This window comes from Bufo gargarizans, chromosome 5 (genome assembly GCF_014858855.1).
Source record: "Bufo gargarizans isolate SCDJY-AF-19 chromosome 5, ASM1485885v1, whole genome shotgun sequence".
Classification (NCBI taxonomy): Eukaryota; Metazoa; Chordata; class Amphibia; order Anura; family Bufonidae; genus Bufo; species Bufo gargarizans.
The window spans coordinates 468499233-468522795 of NC_058084.1; the positions used below are offsets into that span (position 1 = coordinate 468499233).

At 52.3% G+C, this 23563-nt stretch overlaps 1 protein-coding gene across 12 annotated transcripts in view; it reads left to right on the plus strand.

The window, feature by feature from the left end:
* Positions 1-2774: 2774 nt before the first annotated feature.
* The window catches only part of LOC122939581 (titin-like), a 106384-nt gene continuing 85595 nt past the window's right edge, over positions 2775-23563 (plus strand). For 11 of the 12 annotated variants that reach the window (XM_044295672.1, XM_044295675.1, XM_044295676.1 and 8 more), the window contains exons 1-2: positions 2775-2926; positions 18206-18247. The gene's annotated coding sequence lies outside the window, so the exon portion shown is untranslated. The remainder of the gene's footprint in view (positions 2927-18205; positions 18248-23563) is intronic. The other variant, XM_044295673.1, reaches the window with a different exon arrangement.

The window sequence follows — 23563 nt, forward strand, 5'->3', positions numbered from 1 at the left end:
ACCTCTGGCATCAATCCTGGACTTATAGAACCATCAAAAACGATCTTTATAAGATATGCAAATGAGGGCTCGCAAATGCCCAGGGGCGGCGTTACCCTCGTAGGTGCCCTGCTTGCTCAGCCTTTTCATTGTGTCCCCCCCCCGCCCCTTCCTACCCTCCGCCCACCCATCCTTTCCCTCTGACCGCCTATCTACCAACTTGTTAATCTGCCGATATCCCGCGCCTGCGCACTCATTCCTTTGGCCGGCGCATGTGCACTGCGATGCCCATTCCTTGTACGGCATCACAGTAATTAATGCACCTGCGCCGATGGACCACCTCCTTTGTTGTGTTTTCACGTTGTTAGCCCGCACATGCGCAATAGTTACTGTGATGCCATACAAGGAATGGGCATCGCAGTGCGCCGGCCGACGGACTGAGCACGCAGGCGCGGGATCTCGGCGGAATAACAAGTTAGTAGAAAGGTGGTCAGAGGGAAAGGATGGGCGGGCGGAGGGTAGGAAGGGAAGCAATGAAAAGGCTGAGCAAGCAGGGCACCTACGAGGGTAACGCCGCCCCTGGGCACTTGCGAGCCCTCATTTGCATATGCTATAATTCTATAAGTTCTACAAGTCCAGGATTTATGCCAGAGGTAACGTTTTTATTAACTGTAAGCATGCTAGGGAGCTAAGGGAAGGGTTAAAAAAGTGAAATGCTGGTGACAGACTCCCTTTAAATGGTTCACCAAGTCACGTTTTACTTCCCATTATAGTCTATGGGTATAATATTGCTAACTAACACAGCTTAACCTTATGGGAAGGGTTAAAAAAGTGAAATGCTGGTGACAGACTCCCTTTAGCAGGCTTACTCTTCAAGTTCAGTGGGATAATAAAAATTGAGATTAAGTTGGATTATCATTTGTTTTTATGAAATGACAAGGAGAATGACACAATGGAATGCCCATAGACTATAAAGGGAAGTAAACTATGAGCTCATTTGCAGGTAAATCTGTGTTATGTAGGACATTAACCTTTACCGCAAGTGTTCCCTGGGTGGAGTAGCAGATTGTAAAATGTAAATTACCTTGGATTATAATTATGCGCTAGGAGCAGACACACAGGGCTTCTCTCCGCTGCAGTGAGGTGGCCCCGCGCGTCAGTTATGTCGGTGCGCTTGGCCCGCCTCCGAACCGTACTGCACACACGGGGCAGTGCAGGGAAAGCCCTGTGTGTCTGCTCCTAGCGCAGTGTATTTCTCGCAGCCCCAAATACGCTGCGTATGCGCTCAGTGTGACCCTACCCTAAGGGTGCATTTAAACGTACTGTATCCTGCACATATTTGATGCTGTAGATTTGACAGTGTTCAGTCATTCTATAGAAAACTGTCTTAATCCAAGGTAACTTTCATTTTACAATCTGCTACTCTACCCAGGGAACACTTACGGTAAAGGTTAATGTCCTACATAACACAGATATACCTATGAGCTCATACTTTACTTCCCATTATAGTCTATGGGCATTCCATTGTGTCATTCCATGGGCATTAATTCCGGATCCGGCCTTACGGCAAGTCTTCAGGATTTTTGGCCGGAGCAAAAAGCGCAGCATGCTGCGTTATTTTCTCCGGCCAAAAAACATTCCGTTCCGGAACTGAAGACATCCTGATGCATCCTGAACGGATTTCTCTCTATTCAGAATGCATTAGGATAAAACTGATCAGGATTCTTCCGGCATAGAGCCCCGACGACTGAACTCTATGCCGGAAGACAAGAACGCAAGTGTGAAAGAGCCCTTATCTGCTAAAGATTTACTTGATACGTTAAATGGTTCAGACACCAAGTCACGTTTTACTTCCCATTATAGTCTATGGGCATTCCATTATGTCATTCACCTTTGCATTCTATAGAAAACTGTCTTAATCCAATGTAACGTTCACTTTACAATCTGCTACTCCACCCAGGGAACACTTACGGTAAAGGGCAATTTCCTACATAACACAGAGTTTACTTCCCATTACAGTCTATGGGCATTCCATAGAAACCAATGAAAATCCCATGTTATCATTTCCCATAGACTTCCATGTAACATCCAGGGCTGGCCCTTTAGCTCCCCTACCGGACACCACACCGGCGGCTCAGTCCACGGAGCTCCATTACCGGACACCACACCGGCGGCTCAGTCCACGGACCCCACGGCCGGGGACTGGTCTGTCAGCGTCATTTCGCCTCAGCCGCTACCTCACAGAAATCCAGCGGGAAATCCCCGCGCCGCCAGCCACGCCCCAACAGAGACATGCTATTGGCTACTCATGACGCATTCTCCTGTCAATCACGGCCCCTTCTTGATCCTGATTGGTTGGCAACACGCTGACTGGTTATGGGCGAATTTCTCGCCGCAAATCATTGACATTAGGTAAAGTCACCTAACAGGGCGGGGCTGTAGCTGCCGTACTGTGAGCGGTGTCGTGATTACTCTCTCGCTAGTCTTTGCTCAGTTTGCTCACACAACTTTCGTTGTCCACGCTCTATTTATAGGCGCCAGACGTTCCCCGCCGCGTCTACTGGCTCAAGGCGCCTTCATGCGGCCCGCTGATTGGCTGGAACTCCCTGCCCGTTATCTGCCTGTCTGTCTAAGTCCCTCCTCTAAGGCCGGCTGCGGAGTAGGGAGTTTTTTCTGACCTTCTGATTGGATGATTCTCGGCTTCTGGCCCCGCCCTTAGGCCGCATTGTGCTAAGGCATTGGCTTAGACGACCGGCGAGCGTTTCATCGTTACTTGTGATTGGCCGGCCGGGCGGTCTGTCAGGAGCGTCGGTGAGGGGGAGCGGCCGGTCTCTGGAGGTTTCTGCTGGCTCTAAAGGTGGCGGCCCTGTGTGGAGTCTGAGGAGCCGTGATATCCTGCTGCTTGTCCGCCTTTCCCTGAAGAGGAGAGAGGGCGCCGGTGTCACTGGTAAGTGTCAGTCTGTGCGTGTCCACCATGCTGCTCCCGGTGTCTCCTCCAGCTCATGGACTGACTGCGCCCCATACTGGTCCTGAGGTCTCTGCGCCCGCCCTCCATACTGGTCCCGGGGTCTCTGCGCCCGCCCTCCATACTGGTCCTGGGGTCTCGACGCCCGCCCTCCATACTGGTCCTGGGGTCTCTCCATACTGGTCCTGAGGTCTCTGCGCCCGCCCTCCATACTGGTCCTGAGGTCTCTGCACCCACCCTCCATACTGGTCCTGGGGTCTCTGCGCCCACCCTCCATACTGGTCTTGGGGACTCTGCGCCCACCCTCCATACTGGTCTTGGGGACTCTGCGCCCACCCTCCATACTGGTCTTGGGGACTCTGCGCCCACCCTCCATACTGGTCTTGGGGACTCTGCGCCCACCCTCCATACTGGTCTTGGGGACTCTGCGCCCACCCTCCATACTGGTCTTGGGGACTCTGCGCCCGCCCTCCATACTGGTCTTGGGGACTCTGCGCCCGCCCTCCATACTGGTCTTGGGGACTCTGCGCCCGCCCTCCATACTGGTCTTGGGGACTCTGCGCCCGCCCTCCATACTGGTCTTGGGGACTCTGCGCCCGCCCTCCATACTGGTCTTGGGGACTCTGCGCCCGCCCTCCATACTGGTCCTGAGGTCTCTGCGCCCGCCCTTCCTCCATACTGGTCCTGAGGTCTCTGCGCCCGCCCTTCCTCCATACTGGTCCTGAGGTCTCTGCGCCCGCCCTTCCTCCATACTGGTCCTGAGGTCTCTGCGCCCGCCCGCCATACTGGTCCTGAGGTCTCTGCGCCCGCCCGCCCTCCATACTGTTCCTGAGGTCTCTGCGCCCGCCCTCCCTCCATACTGGTCCTGAGGTCTCTGCGCCCGCCCGCCCTCCATACTGGTCCTGAGGTCTCTGCGCCCGCCCTCCATCCATACTGGTCCAGGGCTGTCTGCGCCCGCCCGCCCTCCATACTGGTCCTGAGGTCTCTGCGCCCACCCTCCATACTGGTCCTGAGGTCTCTGCGCCCGCCCTCCATACTGGTCCTGAGGTCTCTGCGCCCGCCCTCCATCCATACTGGTCCTGAGGTCTCTGCGCCCGCCCTCCATCCATACTGGTCCAGGGCTGTCTGCGCCCGCCCTCCATCCATACTGGTCCAGGGCTGTCTGCGCCCGCCCTCCATCCATACTGGTCCAGGGCTGTCTGCGCCCGCCCTCCATCCATACTGGTCCAGGGCTGTCTGCGCCCGCCCTCCATCCATACTGGTCCAGGGCTGTCTGCGCCCGCCCTCCATCCATACTGGTCCAGGGCTGTCTGCGCCCGCCCTCCATCCATACTGGTCCAGGGCTGTCTGCGCCCGCCCTCCATATTACTCCTGTGGTCTCTGACTGACTGCACCCATCGGCCGTACTGGTCCAGGGCTCTCTGACTGACTGCACCCACCCTCAATACCATTCCTGTAATTTTGTGTATACTGGTCCTGGTGTCTCTGTCTGGGCCCTGAATGGTTATGTATTTGTGACCTCCCCTCATTTTTCAGGCTCTGATGGCTCCCCCTGCTCTGGTTGCCCCATTGGTCTGCCCTGGCTTTGATCCTGCAGTCACCCTCCATGCTGCTGTTGGACTGCAGAGGCCTCTAGTACTGGTGACACCCCACCCCTACCCGTTCTTTGTCACAACGTTGGATGAACTAGTAGGAGCCATCTGTGATATTGGATCTCGTTGGCTGTTTCCTGTTATCCAGGCCGATGTACAGGGGATCATCTTCTGTATTATACAGGGTACATATAGCGACAGAGGAGGATGCTGTGCAGTGTAATATCCAGCGCACAGGCCGTATATAAGGAGAGGTGATATTATGCAGTGTAATATCCAGCGTACAGGCCGTGTATAGAGGGAGGTGACATGATGCAGTGTAATATCCAGTGCACGGGCCGTATATAGGGAGAGGTGACATGATGCAGTGTAATATCCAGTGCACGGGCCGTATATAGGGAGAGGTGACATGATGCAGTGTAATATCCAGTGCACGGGCCGTATATAGGGAGAGGTGATGTTATGCAGTGTAATATCCAGTGCACGGGCCGTATATAGGGAGAGGTGACGTTATGCAGTGTAATATCCAGTGCACGGGCCGTATATAGGGAGAGGTGACGTGATGCAGTGTAATATCCAGTGCACGGGCCGTATATAGGGAGAGGTGACGTGATGCAGTGTAATATCCAGTGCACGGGCCGTATATAGGGAGAGGTGACGTGATGCAGTGTAATATCCAGTGCACGGACCGTATATAGGGAGAGGTGACACGATGCAGTGTAATATCCAGTGCACGGGCCGTATATAGGGTGTGGTGACGTGATGCAGTGTAATATCCAGTGCAGGGGCCGTATATAGGGAGAGGTGACGTTATGCAGTGTAATATCCAGTGCACGGGCCGTATATAGGGAGAGGTGACGCGATGCAGTGTAATATCCAGTGCACGGGCCGTATATAGGGAGAGGTGACACGATGCAGTGTAATATCCAGCGCACGGGCCGTATATAGGGAGAGGTGACGCGATGCAGTGTAATATCCAGTGCACGGGCCGTATATAGGGAGAGGTGACGCGATGCAGTGTAATATCCAGTGCACGGGCCGTATATAGGGAGAGGTGACGTTATGCAGTGTAATATCCAGTGCACAGGCCGTATATAGGGAGAGGTGACATGATGCAGTGTAATATCCAGTGCACGGGCCGTATATAGGGAGAGGTGACGTTATGCAGTGTAATATCCAGTGCACGGGCCGTATATAGGGAGAGGTGACACGATGCAGTGTAATATCCAGCGCACGGGCCGTATATAGGGAGAGGTGACACGATGCAGTGTAATATCCAGCGCACGGGCCGTATATAGGGAGAGGTGACGCGATGCAGTGTAATATCCAGTGCACGGGCCGTATATAGGGAGAGGTGACGCGATGCAGTGTAATATCCAGTGCACGGGCCGTATATAGGGAGAGGTGACGTTATGCAGTGTAATATCCAGTGCACGGGCCGTATATAGGGAGAGGTGACATGATGCAGTGTAATATCCAGTGCACGGGCCGTATATAGGGAGAGGTGACGTTATGCAGTGTAATATCCAGTGCACGGGCCGTATATAGGGAGAGGTGACGTTATGCAGTGTAATATCCAGTGCACGGGCCGTATATAGGGAGAGGTGACGCGATGCAGTGTAATATCCAGTGCACGGGCCGTATATAGGGAGAGGTGACGTTATGCAGTGTAATATCCAGTGCACGGGCCGTATATAGGGAGAGGTGACATGATGCAGTGTAATATCTGTCAGGCTGTGGTTCCTCTAGTAAACGGCGTATCCTACAGGTGTGAACGTACCCTGATATGCAGGCCGTAACGCCTCCGTGCTGGGGCAGAACATAAACTGTCTGTAACGCGTCTCGCCGGGTGTTGACACACGAGATGAAAGAGCAAAGTTCTCTGGATCAGGTGTGCAGTGTGATGGCGGGTGTCAGCGGGGAGTACTTGTGGAGGGACTCCGGAGCCCCAAGCAGCTGGTATCTGGGCGTCGGGTCTATTATTGTCGTGATGTCTATGCGTTAAATGTATGATGATCTGATCAGCGCCATTTTTTCCCCCCCAACACACTGTCAGCAGTTTTGTCCCTATGACACCGGCTGACCTGTTACATGTGCGCTTGGCAGCTGAAGACATCTGTGTTGTGTCCATGAACATGGACAGTGAAAACCTCATCACTCCTGACCCTGTCTATCGAAGTGCAGGGGGCGCGGCAGTCGCCGAGAAAGCAGGGCCTCTAGGTGTAATGGTAACGCCCCTTTTGCTCCTAGAGGCTCATTTGCATATATAATTTTTCTCAGCAACACGGTCACATATGAACATGAGAACAACACAGATGCTTTCAGCTGCCAAGTGCACATGTAACAGGTCAGCCGGTGTCATAGGGACAGAACTGCTGACAGATGCCCTTTAAAAGGGGTTTTCTATACAATGAAGTGTAGGCCCCTCCTGACAGATTCATACTTGCCTGCTCCGGTCCTTCCAGTCATCGGCTTGTTTTCTTCTGGCCACGGGAGCCGCTGTAGCCAATGACTGGCCTCAACAGTGACGTGTCCCAAAGCGGCACGTTATGAGGTGCGTCACCGCTGTCCGCAGCCCAACTGGAAGTCAATAGGGTGGGGACGGACCCGGGACCTGATAAGCCCCACCCATGACACCCACTTTTCTGCAAATTCGCTTTAGCAGTGGAAAACGGCAAGTCACAAATTTCTGCACAAATGATGCATTCCGCAAAGTCTACAGCTGTTTTTAGGCCAGTTTTCTGGCATAAAGTATATAAATCTTCCCAACTTTTTTATTTTTTTTTATATATTTTTGGGAAAAAAAAAAAAAAAAATATATATATATATATATATATATATATATATATATATATATATATATATTATTATTTTCCCCCATCAGCAAGAAAAACTCTGCAGCTGATATTTGCTGTAAGTGAATACTGCAGGGGATTAACACTGTTGCATATTTATTTTTTGTCAAATGCCCTTCTTTTTTTCAAAGTTCCACATTTTATTATAATTTCCCCCCCCCCCCCCCAGCCTCCTTCCCCTACACGTCCCTTTAAGGAAAGAAAGCCGCAAAATAAGCTGTAGTTATAAGTGCATGAATGCTCTGCAGAGCGCGTGTGAAGAGCCTCCTGCGGTTCTCACTGGTGGACGCAGCGTGTGATAAGCTTATTGTCGTCGGACCCTTTTAACGAGCACAGTCCAAGTGGAGAAACCCTTTCGCTTCCTGTAGGTAGTGGCTTGCGGTGGTCCCTGCTATGGTCCTGCTCTTCGGCCACTTTTGAATTCTATCTTATATGTTTCAAATCTTTTCAATTTTAAGATCTCTGCTTGCTGTCTGTAAAGGACATCAGTTTCTTGCAATAGGAGGCGGTGATGCCTTGGACATAATCGGTACGAATGTGACCATTCACTGACAGCAAACAGAGGAATTAAACCAGTCTATTGGAATCTTTTTTTTTTTTTTTTCCCCGGCATAGAGTTCCGTCCTAAGGGCTCAATACCGGAAAAGAACTGATCAGTTTTATCCCCATGCATTCTGAATGGAGAGTAATCCGTTCAGGATGTCTTTAGTTCAGTCGCTGTACGGTCTTTGGACAGAGAAAATACTGCAGCATGCTGCGGTATTTTCTCTGTCCAAAATTTCCGGAACACTTGCCGGAATGCAACGCTAGTGTGACAGTGCCCTTAGGAGGCAATCACAGCAGTTTTCATTATTGTCTGCCCGCTGAGGGGCTAGGTTGGAGGGGTGGGTGGGGTGTGCCTATTGGAACCACCACTGATGCCTAGAATGAAGGCCCCATGCCATCAGCACTACTGGGACGGAGTATGGAGAGCGGGTAGTCCCATCAGCTCCGTCCTTCATACTCCTCATCTCTCTGCCGTGGTTTATAAGCACCTTACGAGGATTCCTGATCCCGCCGCTGTAGGGGCAGATGAGGACAAGCGGCCGCCAGTCCTGCTGCCGTCCCAGATAAAAGCCCCACCTGCACACGCGGCTACCATGGTCCTCAGCGTGCCCCCGTCTTTTGAAAACCCCTTTATTCTAGGTGAGGGGCATTCATAGTCAGCCACCAGTACGCGCTGAGGCTCACAGCTGCTGGTTTTGGCCAGTATGACTTGCTTTCTTCAGTCCGCAGCTCGCCCTGTCCCCGGTGATCACGTTGTTTTCCACTGGTGGACATTTTGCAATTACCTGCTGCACAACCGAGATCTGATCCTGGTTAGTTGCAAAACTTTAGTTCTTGCTGCATGACTTTCAGCTTTTTTCTCGCGTGTGTTTCGGGCCTCATGCACGCAGCCGTATAACATTGCGGTCTATGTGCCGCTTCTATGGGGCCTTACATGGCTCCCACCCTGGAGGACGCAGCCCCACCGCGTGGTCGCCAATTCGTTTGAATAGGTGCCTGTAACGCACTTGTCACTTGTGCGGTGTCACGTGACGTCGTGCAGTGATTTTAGGGCGACACTTGCGTGCGATTATCACAGGAGAGACAGGGATGAACATGCGAGATAATCGGCAGGAATGAGGCCTCGCCCTTCGTCTGCCAGAAGCGTCTCCGGTGCCAGCGTTCATCTTTAATGAATTGCGGGTATTAATAGCTGGGTCTGCTGTGTTACATGGGCAGAGCCATTACGAAGACATCGGCCCCGTAATAGAGCGGCGGAGCTATTCCTGGAGGGCCCGGCCATGGCTGCCTCGTCTGTACCTTGTCTCCTATGTAAGGCCTTCATCGTGCCACTTATATTTTAACATCCATAGCTCTGTTCATCCTGGTCCTCCTGGTGCCTAAAGAGAAAGTAAGACCTACAGTTGATACTGATCAGGGGGCGCGGGAAGATGATTACCAAGCCTCAATGCTGCTTTATCTGCAGATAAAATAATTCCTAGAATACCAGGTGGTTTCCGTGCGTGACTGAGCATGTGCAGTGGTGGGGGGCGAGCTCATGCCCTGTGATGGGGGTGTGTGTAAATTTAGGAAATGCGATCCCTTGCCATGTGTTTGTGTAGTGAACAGATCTGCTCCTCTGTAGTCCCAGGGGACCCCCTGTCACGCACTAATCGGACATATGGATGGGGGTTGTCCTGGTGGGGCCCCCACTTTCTGTTCCTCCTCGCTCTGGGGAGAGTCTCCTTTGTTGGCTGATGACACATTGCTTCCAGCTCCAGGCGTGGCCGCCCGGCCTTCTGCTCACTCTGGGATGAGACTGCTCTTGGCTCGGTGCGGCGGCGGCGGTCAGGAGGAGATAGCTGTGAGATGACATCAGAGGATCCGAGCTCGGAGGAGGGTCTCGCACACGGCCGGCGTGGAGGCTGCGGGGCTGGAATACTGCGCCCATTGAAATGTGTTACCAAAAGCTGAATTCTCTGCAGCAGGAGCTGCTGATGCTGGGCCGACGTCCTCATGACAACACTTCCCGTCTCTGGCGTCTGCATCCACGTTAATGCACGCACCATACACGCCTTCTGATCTCAGCTCGGGGCACTTATAGGGGAAACTAGTCACTGGTTCCAATGCAAGCTGCCATGTCCTGTGTTCTGACACCTTCCTATCTTTGCTAGCAGGAGTGTTGTCAGCATTCTGGCTCTACATCCGCTCTTCTGTGGGATTCACCCCCTCCCACGAGCATCGCGAGCCTTGGGGGGGCCCCATGACGGTCTCACCGGTCGTCTTTTAGCAGGTACTACCCACTACACCAGGGGCCACTTGCTGTGAAACTACAGCTCCCAGAATCCTCTGTTCACTGCTGTGGTAGTTCTGAGCCAGAGTGCATCCTGGGAGTTGTAGTTTGACAACAGCCGGGGTGTCGGAGATTGCTGTACCTTGCACGCCGTGCTTTCCTGCTTCCAGTGCGTCAAATTCAAAAATAATAATAAAGAAATTCCTCCATTTAATTTTTAAAAAACGTTTCCGACTATAGTTAAAATTCTCAGCGGGTTTGTCCAGGATTTTAAGATGGCAGCCTATCCTTGGCATAGGCCGTCACTATCTCACAGATGAGGGGCCTGACTTTCCACACCCACGCCGTTACGGAGTAGCTCCGCAACTATACAGCTCCCTCCTCCATGCAGTGGACAGAGCTGGTTACTGCAACGCGGCTCCCATAGAAGTGAATAGGACCCGAGCTGCAGTTCGCTGGCGGCTGCCTGAAACAGCGGGACTTGGACCCCCCCCCCTCAACTGATCTGACTTTGAAATACTAAAAATCTCTGCTTGCTGTCACAAATTACAGCCTTCATGGTTACCACCTCATGTTGGTGTCGGCGCTCTAGAAGCCGGGTACCTTCACGTGAGCGTAATACCGTACCAGCAAAGTGAATGAGAATTGTTTGAGGGTTATGCGGACCGAATTTTATCTTCTGAGCTGTATCGAAGGCATCTCGTGCTGGTTAGTACCCTGCAGCGTACTGACTGGGGGGCGGCAAGAACCCTCGGAACGGCAGTCAATGTTCGGGTGTTCCTGGTTTGGCTGGTACGAGTTAATTTGCGTAATTTTTTATTTTATTTTATTTTTTGAACATTGCCTTAAAAATAAGTCTCAATAAACCACTCTGTACCCCATCCCCCCCCCCCCAACCTAAAAATCCAAAGGCAACCTCTGTAATAAACACCAATGTTCCAGTTCATTGACGGTAAGCAGAGATCTTGAAAAAGAAAGTATGCTAGGATTAGGCAGTCTGTGCCCCTGCTGATGTCCCCGGTCCGTCCGTGCGGCAGCCGGCCCCGTGTAATTGCCAGTGTTTACAGGGGATTAAGCGTCTCCTGTTCCTCATCCCATAAAGCCGTGTCACCCGCAGGTACTTACTGCTATTACTATTATGGGCGGCTTTGATTTATTGGTGTATAAATGTCAGGTGTGCCTCCGGCTCCACACATGGAGGGCGCGCGCGAGGCTGCATTTCCCGGATTCCTGAAAGCCTTGTATTGCAGAACCGCCACTTCTACATCTTCAGTTATCTGCGGGGCTCGATGCTTCCACGCTGGACGGTGATCCGGATCATTCGTCCCCCACCCCAGTAATTCCCCTATAATCCTGTCATTGTGGCGTCCCGGACGAGGTGGCCTTTACCTTTGGGCAATCTCTGATCCGTTATCGGGAGTGGGGCCTATAACCCTAGATCAGGGATCAGGCACTCCAGCTTGTGTGAAACTACAACTCCCAGCATGCACACTTACTCAGCTGTTGTAACTGCTGTAGAAGTGAAAGGAGGATTCTGGGAGTTGTAGTTTTAGAGTGCCGAAGGTTGCTGATCCCTGCCCTAGAGCTAGCCATACTCTTACCACACATGCATGCTCGGCTTGGGGCCAAGTGTGCTTGTATTTTCAGTGGAAAGAGGGGAGGAAGTCACCCTGCCTCCCACCCAAACGAAGGAGTGGACAGATTGAAATCCATCATGCCTGATCCTTTCTGCCTCCGAAGGCTGTGGCACCACTTTACATGTTAGCGGGCATCTGTGCCTTTTCAGATTTCGGATGGGAAATGTACAGTGTGTGAATGGGGTTTAACAAAGGTCTGTTCACATGCAGCAGAAATAAAACCATGCATTTTGGGACATGCTGCAAATTTCCAGTTACCAGTACGCCCTCGAAGTCATGGGTTTGGCTAGCAGAGGTGTGCTGTTCATGCGCCTGAGGCTAGTGTCCCAGGGTAGTGTATTAACTGGGGCACATCTTCCAACCGCTGGAAGCTGTCATCTCCTAGGCAAGACAACCCCCTTTGGTAGTGATCAGTGACTTATCTGCACTGTCTATTGTTCAAAACCAGTGGCTGCTGCGCTCCTCCATGCTTTACACTGCAGCTCTACTCATGTTGCCGGGTTTCTATAAATACGCACAAGCTCATTGCTTGGAGAACATGGACAGTGTTTTTCAGCATGGGACATATACTGCTGCACATAAAGGGTATGGAGGCAGTCAATGGGGAACCCCAAATGCCGGCATGTCCCCGGTAAAGAGCTGCTCTCCGTAGGACCGCCGCACGGACCCCCATAGAGCTCAGACTGTGCTATGTAATGCTGCTCTGTCCCTGCAGACTATTCGTTTTAGGGTATATTCACAGTGTCTGACGGTAAATTTGGAGCTTAATTCTGTGTCTGCTGTAATTGGCCTCCCGTGGTAGCAGCCGTGCCGTGGAAGGACTGTAATCCGTGGATGTCAACCTCCCATTAAGGCCTCATGCACACGAACGTTGTGCATCCGTTCCGTGCGTTGGGGACAGCAATTTGCCGGTGACCGTATGTGTTTGTGTGCAAGAGGCCTCGGACGGATGGGGGCCGGTGTCGAGTGGCTGCCTGGCGACTTTTTGGGGTGGAATCGGCAACCGATTCTGTCTGCGAAAGCCTTGCTATGAAGTGCGGACGTGGCTCTGGGCACCGTGTATTGGGGCGATGTTCTCCGTGCGGCAGGTTGCGAATGTGTTCTGTAATGAGAGATAATTACTCAGGAGCATCCTGGATGTCATTACCATTTACCAGAGACTCGGCTCTTCCCCCTTCAGTGCCCTAAATAATACACATTGCATTATATAATTATACAGTGATACTCTAAATATTCATGAGGACAGGTGCGGCGGAGACCTGGGCAGGGATATGCTCTTACCTGCTGATCGTGCAGATTCTGCAGTTATACACCCCCACCCCCAGTGTAGCCCTGTGATTTAGCATCACTTGTGGCTCTTACCTGTTCCTGGGAAAGTTGGGTGAATGCCTCTGCAGTAATGGCTTCCACAAAGGTGGTCCCAGACCCCTGTAAGGGCCCAATAACTATTACATAACTGCTGCTTCCTAGATCTTCTGTCGCTGTGTTTCCTGAATGGTTTGTGGTTTGCTGCGTGGGACGTTTCCTACCTGGGTTAGTGAGGTGTGACGGTTTTCATAGAAGCGTGTGGTGTGCGAGAGCAAACAGTGACAAGTCTCAGCACGGTCGTCTCCTCTACCTCCCGTTACTGGAAAGCTCCTGGATGAGCGGCCTGTGTCTGTGGCGCGGCGCAGCCCCGGGCCTGTGTCTGTGGCGCGGCGCAGCCCCGGGCCTGTGTCTGTGGCGCGGCGCAGCCCCGGGCCTGTGTCTGTGGCGCGGCGCAGCCCCGGGCCTGTGTCTGTGGCGCGGCGCAGCCCCGGGCCTGTGTCTGTGGCGCGGCGCAGCCCCGGGCCTGTGTCTGTGGCGCGGCGCAGCCCCGGGCCTGTGTCTGTGGCGCGGCGCAGCCCCGGGCCTGTGTCTGTGGCGCGGCGCAGCCCGGGCCTGTGTCTGTGGCGCGGCGCAGCCCCGGGCCTGTGTCTGTGGCGCGGCGCAGCCCCGGGCCTGTGTCTGTGGCGCGGCGCAGCCCCGGGCCTGTGTCTGTGGCGCGGCGCAGCCCCGGGCCTGTGTCTGTGGCGCGGCGCAGCCCCGGGCCTGTGTCTGTGGCGCGGCGCAGCCCCGGGCCTGTGTCTGTGGCGCGGCGCAGCCCCGGGCCTGTGTCTGTGGCGCGGCGCAGCCCCGGGCCTGTGTCTGTGGCGCGGCGCAGCCCCGGGCCTGTGTCTGTGGCGCGGCGCAGCCCCGGGCCTGTGTCTGTGGCGCGGCGCAGCCCCGGGCCTGTGTCTGTGGCGCGGCGCAGCCCCGGGCCTGTGTCTGTGGCGCGGCGCAGCCCCGGGCCTGTGTCTGTGGCGCGGCGCAGCCCCGGGCCTGTGTCTGTGGCGCGGCGCAGCCCCGGGCCTGTGTCTGTGGCGCGGCGCAGCCCCGGGCCGTGGGGTTTACTTGATCGCAAGGAGCAGGCTGCAAACTATAAGCGGCTTGTCTGTCTTACAGTCCGCATAATACAGCTGACATCCCTGTGCATCCTGTCTTATGCAGAACAGCTGGCCCCTAATAGAACAGTCCTATCCTTGTCCGTAATGCGGACAATAATGGGACATGTTCTATTTATTTATACATTTTATTTATTTTTTTTTATTTTTTTTATTTATTAATTTATTTATTTTTTTTTCAGAACTGACACGGACTGCACACAGCCACTTCTATTTGTTTTTTGTCTTTTTTGCGGCCCCATTAAAGTGATTAGTTCTGCATACGGGCTGCAAAAAAAATTAAAAATGAGTGGTCGCGGAAACAAAATACGTACTTGTGCATGAGCCCTTAATCCCGCACCATTGAGACCTGCTGGATTAGTAAAAACTCTGAATTATTGGATGGTTGTGTAACTGGGAGGTTTTGCTTTAATTTCCAGTTCCCGTCTCATTGGCTTTGGCACATACGTTTTATTACTGGAGCAGACTGCGATGACTGACAGGCTGCGGTTTTGGAAAATCAGATACGAGACCTGTCCGTACAGTCTTCATGCACAGCTGCGATCAGTGACTCCAGCAATGCCTGTCGTGTTTTAGTATGAAACCCTCATGCTTTATACTGCAGCTCTGGCTGCTCCCTCAGGTCTCGTCTGCATTGACTGCAGGGGTGTATGGTCGTCTAGATTCCACCTCCTGTCTTGGCTCAGGCTGCTGCTTTGTCCCTTCTCCATGCTTTACTCTGCCGCGCTGCTTGTTCAGATTGGCTCTGTACTTGGAGGGTTAATTTGCTTTCCAATAAGCATAGCCCTGTTCAAAGTCCATGGCAAGGCCGGCAGGATATGGTTCTCGACTATTGCCGTCAGTGCCGTGGACTTTTAATGGAGTGGCAGGTTGAGCACTGCTGTATAGAAAGTCGTCCGGCAGCCGGGTTCCCCATTCTGTTATTTTCGGGGTGCCGGTGGTTGAACCCCCAGCTTGTGGGGGGGGGGGGGGGTCACTTTGCAAATCTGAACCACGGACCCATTGTAGCCATTGAGTCTGACACAAAATGCTGACCCCCACACGGGCATCATCCGTATTTTGCGACTCTACATACGGTCGTGTGAATGTACCCTTATTGGTTGGTGTCCGGCTCGCGGTTCTCTTCACCGTTCCCATGCCCATATTGCGGCACGCAAACAGTGGGTTCCCAGCTGCGTGCGCTCCGTATCATGGATGCCGACCCGTTTACTTGAATGGGTCCGCAATCCGGAAGACGCAGAGCTGCGCTTCCATGGCATTTCGGCCACCACAAAAAAAAAACACGCTCAAGTTGAATGAGTCTGCATCTGTCGGCACAGGCCATGCATTAGGGACCGTGACTTTCGGTTTGTGAGCCCTTGGTGTACTCGACCTCCTGGTTCTGTCCCAGTTCCCATTCATGGACCCTTTGTGCTTTGTTAGGTCCAGACCCTGTTCACATGTGCAGTCTTTTTTACTCCTTACAGCGCCTCCAATCGCTCCTGTAGAAGCGCCTGCCCTGTGTCTGCAGGCTCTGCTCGCTCTCATCCTCCTTGGTGTTTATGCTAATGTCACGTGTAGGTTACTTAACACCCCCCCCCCTCCCCCCCACAAATATTCTGCTGTTCTCTGAAATTCCTTGCAATTCCTTGCATTTCTGTGCTGTGGGACGGACCAGGACGGCAGCGTGGGAAGGTGGAAGGCCTGCTGCGTACCCAGAGAGACGCTCTGCGGCCTGGTGACCATGCACTTTGGCCGTGCCGTTCACACTACTGTGCTTGTATATAGCAAAATAAAATCTAATGTGAAACGCGGCTTAAAACGCGTCTTCCTGACATCAGGTTGCAGGGCAGGGTTTGCATTGCGTTCATGTTTCGGACCAGACGGCCTCCATGTGTCCTGATGTCGGGAGGGAGCTGGACTTGCAGATGATGTCATGTGCCCACCAGTTCCTCTGCAGGCCCCTGATTGGCTTGAAGTCGTCACAGGTTGATGTGAGAATCCTATATAGCGACATCTGATGGGGGGCCACAGCACCAGGTGACCGGATGAGGGGGCTTCACTGAAATCCCCAGCAGCATCTCTTCCCAGGCTGCAAACTACTCCTTTTAATGGTTAATGGCGGTTTTCCAGTTTTATGTTAGACGACATCCAAATGTTGGGGGGGAGGGGGAGCAAATGTTAAAAAATAACCCCGCTGTTTTTGTTTACAAGCTGCCTACGATGACGCCGAGTGCCGTACTGGCATCACCACCTGGCACGTGACAGTGGCGGCCACTGATTGGCTGCAGCGGTCGCCTGTCATTGCTGTCAGCTTGTAACACTACAGAGGAGGAGGGGGGGGGGGGATCTCTGCCTTTAGAGCCGGAGTTGATTTGCTGTCTGTAAGCTGAACCCTCTGGCCTCCACTGTTTTACCTGCACTGATACATTGCACCAAACTGCACCGCAGAGAGAGAGCGGTTTGTGCTGCTGCGGTGTTTACGTCTCAGAGGATTTGAATGGATTAGATCAGGGCAGTTGTTTAGCCTCAGGACAAAGGCAAATGTGGTCCTATTCACTGACAGCAAGCGGAGATCTTGAGAATAGTGGGAACTCGAAAGTCACCAATCTCTTTGTTGTACATTAAGATTCTTTTACATAAAACCGAGAGGCATCTTTTTAAAGGGGACAAACCTTTTCTGTATGTAAGCCACGGGTCTGGCCTCTGTGATCACGTTGGGGGTAGTAGTACATGCCGGCGATTCAGATCCAGGATGAAAGCGGACCTGCAGCTGGTCGCACACACCTATGTATGTGGCGTCACTGGCAGCAGCCCGATCGCCCCCATGTGTTGTGCACGTTGCTGACCGGATCCGAGAGGAGAACGCTGCGTCCGACGAGCCGCTCGGGGTGAAGTCACCGGATTGTGCAATGCTGAAACTATTTCTCTAACAAAAGCCGTCTGACCGCCGAGCCCCCCCCGGCCGCTCCGCGACTGCAGCAGAGAAGCCTTTTGTTGGCTATTAATTCAAAATGCTTTCTTCGTCAGTACTATGGAAACTGGCTGCGCAAAAGATGTCAGCCTGCCGGACGGGGAGGACGCGCTCGTCCCACAGCGTCCAGGGAGGAAGCCTCCATTACCTCATCTGATCTACAACTAGGGCCTTGTTCAGTGGAGGATGCGAGGTCCATTAATACGTAGACGCGTCCTGTGCACACACGGATCTAGCAGAACCCACAAAGCCGCCTATTACACATAGTGATTGAGTGGCCCATCCGTACGAAAGACAGAGTATCGTCAGGATTCGCAGTCTGATCCGTCCGTACGTCTGTGGCTGGGGCCGAGCTGTGGACGCATGCGGGTCACTGGCTGATTAGTAAATGAGGGCTCTCCAGTCTCTTCTTACTTTAACCTAATTTTTTAAAATCTGTTTCCAGGAAAGCTGGGTGACGCTGCTGTATGTCCTGCAATGGCCGTCACTAGTGTTTGAGTGAACTTGTGTTTTAAGTTCTGCGTCCAAAGTTCGGGTTATCGAAGAATCCCGTTATTGATTCCGCTACCACGGACCATAACAGAATTTAGAATCCATAACGGGAGTCTTCGATAACCCGAACTTTGGACGCAGAACTTAAAACACAAGTTCGCTCAACTCTAGTCGTCACCCTTGACCTAGAAATCTGCCTAATTTGGAATCGGTTCAAATGTAAAATGACGTCCTTTTGATGGGATCCGCTCCTGTTTTTAGGCCTTTATATCCTCTTCGTATTAACCCTTTATCACAGTTGTGACTACTGATCTGCTCTCCAGACCGTTGTGTGCCCCTATGCGGGCGTTAGGGGTGATCCTGCACTGTGGGCGACATCAGGATCTGTTTATGGGGTTGATATATAATGTTGTGTGCGCTGCGGAGTAACCCGGGTCTCTCTTTACTTTCAGGAAGCCTGCACGAGGGTGAACACAAGGACGCCTGCGGAGAAGGTAGAGCATCCCCCAGAATGTGATAAATATGCAGCGTGCCCGTACGGACCACTTGGGGTTGGACCTCTGGGACCCCCAGGGCTGAAGTCTGTATGGCTTTTCCCCTGTGCAGAGAATTGCAACATAGCCTCGTGTCATGGCAAATCTAATCTGTGTGAGCACGGATTGACTCGTAGTTGTTTGTGAACCAGCAAGCTCAGGATTAACTGAAATGTAGACCCCCGATGTCATAGTGAAGTCCTGCATGGGGAGTTGGCTTCTTACGCAGATCTACAGTTCTCTTGCTCTGCTGTTTCCAGTCTTTTACTAGACTGGCATTCTATTCCTAAACCACCGTGCGGGGTCGCTGTGTCTGAGGGTTCTGCCACGGTGGGGGGGGGGGGGGGAACGTTCTGCAGTGTGGAATTGTGGAGGGAGAATGAATGTAAGTGGTAGAAGGATATAGAATATAAGTTTCGATTTCTAATGTTAATCTGTTTTCCTTTAGTCCTAACAGTGGGGTATATTTGCCCCTGTAAAATAATAGCACAGATGGAACGTTAAAGGGGTTATCCCATCATAATGATCACTGTTAAATCTGATTTGACAGTGATCATTTTTGTAAATATATTTGATTAACCAATTCCCACCGTTTAGGAGAAAATTCATCCCCACTTACCTCATTGTTGTCATTCGGTCTCCCCGGGTTACGGCCACCGCTCTTCTCCGGAATCCCGGTGGCCGTGCTTGCGCAGAAGACTCCTTCTTTTCTCCCGGCTGCGCCGCTCGCTGTCCTGAACGCGCACGCTGCCGCGCATGCGCGATGGTCACTTCTTCCTGGCCAGAATAGTACTGAGCCGAGAACGTGCACGCCGGCTCTGTACTATACTGGCCAGGAATAAGTCACCATGGCGCATGCGCGGCGGCGTGTGCATTCAGTCCAGCGCACGACCCGGCCGGGAGAAGACTTCAATCGAGATGAAGCCTGCCCCCAGCCAGAATCCAGGAAGTGAACGGCGCGCTGGCAGCAGGTAAGTATGAAAGTGGGATAACCCCTTTAATAACTATTTACCCTCCCCCTATGCTATGGTCGCTGCTGAACTACCATCTACAGCAGGAATGAGCCAGAGCAACTTGACTTCTGTTTAATATAACAAGTCAGATTGCTCTGACTTATTACTACTGATATACCGTGACCTGGATGAATGAGAACCTTCATAGACAGAACTACAGGATGTTTAATTAGAACGCCGGGGGTCCGACACCCGGGACAGCTGCCGATGGCCTGTCTGAGAAAGGCAGCAGCGCTCCTGTGAGTGCTGTGAAATTCTCCCTGCTCAGCGCCGTACGTTGTATAGTACTTGTGCTTGGTATCGTGCTCAGCCTCATTCACTTCTATGGTGCTGAGTTGCTAGGCCACGGGACTGATAAAAGTGTCGTCACTAGCAGAGAGAAGGCATCCTGTATTATACTCCAGAGCTGCACTCACTATTCTGCTGGTGCAGTCACTGTGTACATACATTACTTATCCTGTACTGATCCTGAGTTACATCCTGTATTATACTCCAGAGCTGCACTCACTATTCTGCTGGTGCAGTCACTGTGTACATACATTACTTATCCTGTACTGATCCTGAGTTACATCCTGTATTATACTCCAGAGCTGCACTCACTATTCTGCTGGAGCAGTCACTGTGTACATACATTACTTATCCTGTACTGATCCTGAGTTACATCCTGTATTATACTCCAGAGCTGCACTCACTATTCTGCTGGTGCAGTCACTGTGTACATACATTACTTATCCTGTACTGATCCTCAGTTACATCCTGTATTATACTCCAGAGCTGCACTCACTATTCTGCTGGAGCAGTCACTGTGTACATACATTACTTATCCTGGAGTCTTCAGAGTTAAATATCTCCCAGCATTCCCTGATGGTTCTACCCAGAATGCAGTTCTCCAGATCTCCTGTGCAGAGTCTTGACTTGTGCAGTTACTGCTTTGATGTGATATATTACGCAGTCTCTGCTGTCTCCGATAACCATCTTGATGACTGTTCCCAGCAGTATAATTCATCAGCCAGTGGCTCTCCATCTGTTGCAGAGCTACAACTTCCAGCATTTAAGGTTCTGCTTGGAGTAGTAGTCTTCCACCTGGATGGTGTGCAGAGCCTTCGCTAGTATTCGGCCTGTTACCCGTGTGCTCTGAGCGGCGCGGTCTGCGCTGCCGGTGACTCACCCTCTGGCTGCCGGCCAGGATCGGCATGACAAACCATTTTAGGAAGCCGGTCTTTCCTTTTTGGAAGGGATTTGTTTCTTATTTAGCAGGAAATGGGTTTGACTCTGGAGAGGTTTGTTTTCGTCTTGTGAATGTGTGAGAGCGAACTTTCAAGGACTTGTCCGGTCTCCGATACTAAAAATTCTGCTGCTTTCAAGATCACTGATTGCTGTCGGTGGATGGTAAAGTTTTTGGTAACATCCAGCGGCTAAGGAAACCTAGTGACTTAATACTTCTCACAGCTGAGGGTTTGCTTCAGTGCTGGTGTGTATCTGTAGCAGCTGCTTCATATATTCAGACTGGCACTGAGCCTGGATCCTAACCTCGGTCTTGTCCTGTATTCTTTTTGCTGGTAGGTCTGATGTCCTCATTGCCCCAGGTACCAGCTGATTTCTCTCGGGGCCCCCCCCCCCCCTCTCTCTAAGTGTGATTTTTGTGTGTTTGTATCTCTGCAGCCCTGGCTTTGTGCCCGTCTGTCCTGCGCTGTTACATAAGTCCCTGGTGTATTGCTTCACTAAAGACTGCTACTCCAGGGGCCATTGCTGGGGCCTTGTTCACATTGCTGTCACTTTATTAACTTTCCCGTAACGTCTGAACAGGAACGCAACAAAAAAAACAAAAAACTGAGCGCACGGATGTTACTGGCACCTGACACTATCACAGGGTCCAGAAGGGAGGACAACCCGTCTCTCTTCACTGGACCCAACCCGCTGCACTGGAGCTGCAGGACATTTAAAGGGGTTGTCTAGGACTGTTGATATTGATGTCCTATCCTCAGGAACAGTGGGGTTGGACTCCCGACATTAGGGCTGCAGTCAACGATTATTTTTACGATTAATCGAGTACTCGAATAAGAAAAAAATTAATATTTATTTATAAAAACTCATCAGACCCCCTGCCATCCATCCCCCAACACCCTTCGTTCCCCCCCTGTGCGATCAGCCCAAGTGCATCAGTTCCCCCAAGTGCCATCAGCTCCACTCATGTGATGTTCCCCACTGTCATCAGATCAGCCCCTCTATGCCATGTCCCCCAGTGCCATCTGCCCTCCATGCCATCCATTACCATGTTCCATGCCCCCAGTGCCTCCATGCCATCCACCATGTCCCCCAGTGCCAACTGTCCCCCTTCAGTCCCATGTCCCCAGCGCCTGTGAAATAAAATACTTGCCTTTCTTGTAGAGGCGCGGCTCCACAGCTCCTCCATCGTCGTCCTGACTTCAGACAGCGTCAAGTCATAGTGCACTTAAGCGGGCACAGTGACCCGATGATTGTCAGGATCCAGTGCAGCGCGGTGCGGGCCGGCGGGTGACCACGGAGCGGTGAGTAATGGCAAGCGCTTCACTTCTCGCTCGGTGGTCACATGACGCAAACTAATCCTCGATACAAAAAATTTGCATTGAGGATTTTATTTTTTACTTTTTTTTTTGTGTAGAATTACTCGCTTCAATCCCGACACCCCTGCCAGTCCGCTGTACCTCCTCACAGCTTACCAGGCACAGCGCCGCAAGTCGCATAGAGGCCGGGCTTGGGATTGCAGCTAGAGACCATTCACTTGAGGCCGTGTGACCAATGAACCAACATCACTGGCCTAGAAAGAGGCGCCAGCGCGCGTAACCTCTTCTAACAGCTGATCAGTGGGGGTACGGAGAGTCGGACCCCCCAGTGATCGGATATTGATGAACTAGCCTCAGCATAGGCCATGAATGTCAGAATCTTGGACAACCCCTTTAAGAGGGGGGTAAAGCTTTTGCTCATAGACTAGACTTTTAAGTGGTTCTCTGGGAATGATTTTTATATATTATTTTTTCCCCTCCAGCCTGTTGATAGTTGCCGCTCTGATCCTCCTCGCTGCCTGTAATGATATACTTGGCCTGTGACGAGAGGGGGCGCTGCCCAGTGTGTCCTCTCAGAGGAGCCGCTGTGAACCCAACCTCTTCCTAGAAGAGGAACTAGCACTGTACAGCATCCTCGGGGGTCCTAAGGGTCAGACGCCCACCGATTTATCCCAGTCATATGTCTGCGCTTTAATCTGTTGGCAGAATGTCAGTTTTTGCCATTTTCTACTTTGAGTCCTAAGATCTCTGCTTGCAGACAGTGATGACTGCTGGGGAGGAATGTGTCGCTGTAATTACTGGGGAAGGGGGTGCAGTTGAGCTTTTTGGGGGGCTGACACTGCCGTAAATAATGTGGACCTGTCACTTGACTACTGGGAGTCGAAGCCTGTGCCCCTACTTCCTGATTTTATTTAGCATTCAGGGCTGCATTCACAATTCTGCTTATTTCCTTGAGAAGCAGGTAGCATTTCGCCCACGCTGTGCACCTGCCGTCAGACCTCCATCCTTGCGTTGCAGGTGTACACAGGGGCGTTGTGTGTGCAGCTCCGGAGCTCGTCGGTGATGAAATGCTCCTGGGGTTCAGTGCTGTAATCCGTGAGGTAATTGCCTCCGCTCCTCCCGTTATCCGGATAGTATTGCGTTACACTCGGCGCCGTCCAACCTCTACACCCGTCCTGCAGGTTGTGAACACGCCGCATGTCGGCGGGCGCCGCTCCTTGCTTCTAACTCTTCTATTGTCGGCCATATTGATTTCCCAGGAACAGACCTGGCTAGGAGAGGGCTCCTATAGTATATATCGCGATTACTGGGGGTCCTGGGAATGAAGGGGCTGCCGCTCTTATTTAGCAGGGAATTGCAGCACCGCCCTATTCTAGTGAATGGCCTTTGTTCTCTGCCGTTTGTGGTTACGTCAGTAGTGGGGGCAGCGTCTCATCCCGTCTCAATCAGTGAATAGAATTCCAGAACTGGGGACTGACTTCATTTCCAGAGCGTCCTGGAAATCAGTCGTGTTGCTGCCAGCTCTCCTCGCATGTCTGTTGTGGTCCATTCGTGCATTCCCTACGGGGGGAAAAAAACTTTCCTTAGAACTGTGATGTTCCTCTGTTACTCCTTCTGGAAACGTATGACTGAACAGTGGGGTTGACTCTTCCCATTGTTTTTCCTCTTTTATAGGTCTGTCTGTGACAAGCCAGTCCGTGTCATCTGTGTTCCACGGACAC